Genomic DNA, 1899 nt, shown 5'->3' with positions numbered 1-1899 from the left:
CACATTGGCCTTTCAGCTACTCTAAATCACCAAGCCTCTACCCAGCTCAAGGTCTTGTCTTAACACATGCTGTTCTTTCTCCTGGAATGTTTGCTCACCCCTTCTACGCCTGGCAAACCTCCAGGGACCACAGTCTGAGAAGCACTGCAGTATATAAAGGATTTTTTTGCAAGTTCTCTCAACCTTTAAAAATACATCAAACCCTTTCTCTGCAATCTGCTCTTTTATAATAAATAATAGAAAAGTCCTTCAAGAGAAAAAAATTTAAATGCAAACAAAATGGAGCAGAGTTAAAGTAGTGATTCTCCTCTTTGCTTCAACCCCGCTTTGTACAGGTTGTGGTGTGTGCATCTCCTTTCAAAGAAATAAAAGTTTTTGCCTCTCATGAGATAATGTGTTACTGCTTATCCTGCTCATCTCTTAACAACTCTAAGATCAATGTTATTATTTCCAAGTTAGAAATGAAGAAACTGAGACCCTAAGAAGTTAAATCACTTATCTAAGATCATGAATGTAAACAGTAGATGAGCCTCAACTCTAAATCAGGATGGGGGGGGGTCTCTAAATACTTTAACCTTTCTATTAATGGACCCTGCCTTTCATATTTCCATTTACCCTTTTGATTCTCCTAAATGTAAAATGTAACACAAAGTCATTTCTCCCACACTCATATAGAAATGTCAACTGAAAAACAGATCTAAATCCATCTCTCCCAAAAATATGCTTTTAGTATTTCTTCTGTTGTTTATTCCTTCTTTGAAGCTGGTTGCTATTCATTTTGGATGTATAATGAAAAAGCCTCAGGATAATAAAGGATCATTAGAATCTCTCTGAAAAGAAGATAGCACCCCAAAATGACCATGGTATGGTTTGTCTTTCTTGGACCACCCAACAGGACTGAATTTTATCACCTTGCTGATGTGGTTGAAGAAGCCTTTTAAAACTCCACTGCAGTGCTGTGAGACCATACATCCCCCAGGATTTTTTTTTATGGGGGACCCGTTTAATGTGGACCCTCGGTCCTGGGAGGAGTGGAGGACTCAGGAGCTGGGCAGGCAGGCAAGTGGCGGGGTTGCAGGTCCCCACTTGGCCCCAGGAAGGATGCTGGGCAGTGGGAGCTGGCCCAGTGATAGACCCACCAGGAGACCCAAAGGCCAGACCGTGAAAAGGTGTCTAAGCCAGGTGATGAGTGCTCGGCTGGTCTAGCCCAGAGAGGCAGGGCTGGGGCCTGGCGGGGCGCGTGCAGCCTAGAGGCTGGCATCACCAGGGGTCTCCCGGAGCTACTGCTGGAACTCAAGGCGCCTTTGCCGGTTGGACTCCAGCAGCTCCTGAAGGCGGGCATGGAGGTGGTCATTCTTCTCCTCCAGGTGGTCTAGACAGGAGTTGATCTGGTCCAACATGGAGTTGATGGCCGCATACTCTGCTTCCCCGAAGCCATCCTCCTCGCCTTCCGCGCCCGCCTCCACCAGCATGCCCAGGTCCCCATTGCGGGCTTGGGCGCCGCTGGGGCCGCGCGAGGTTTTTTTTTTTTTTTTTTTTTTTTTTTTTTTTAATGACATGAACATTTAATTTGGGGTGGATTAAGTGTTTTCTAGCATAATAAATAGCTTTGACAACATACAAATGTACAACTTAAATGTCAGAAAGTACATGTAAAATTAAAAGGCAAACAGCAAACTAGAAAACATCCTTAAGCTGAGGAACTATTACATATTACAAAAATAATGAATGTTTACTGAAGAAAGCATGTGTGCTGATTTAATGTTATTTTTTGAAAATCAGGAAAAAGGCCAATAACAATTTTAGATGACATGATAGTAATGGTAATTAACACAATTACAATACTGAAAAAACATAAATGCATTTGATTGGCCATTTACAATTATATAATTTTATTTT

The 1899-nt window shown here is 42.4% G+C and overlaps 1 pseudogene; it reads right to left on the bottom strand.

The window, feature by feature from the left end:
• Positions 1-1280: 1280 nt before the first annotated feature.
• On the bottom strand, positions 1281-1472 carry LOC113178679 (bublin coiled-coil protein pseudogene; annotated as a pseudogene).
• Between the last annotated feature and the right edge of the window lie 427 nt (positions 1473-1899).

The sequence above is a fragment of the Urocitellus parryii genome (genome assembly GCF_045843805.1).
Source record: "Urocitellus parryii isolate mUroPar1 chromosome 10 unlocalized genomic scaffold, mUroPar1.hap1 SUPER_10_unloc_3, whole genome shotgun sequence".
Classification (NCBI taxonomy): domain Eukaryota; kingdom Metazoa; phylum Chordata; class Mammalia; order Rodentia; family Sciuridae; genus Urocitellus; species Urocitellus parryii.
The sequence above is the reverse complement of the archived record's forward strand: the minus strand, read 5'-3'. Positions and strand labels throughout refer to the sequence as shown.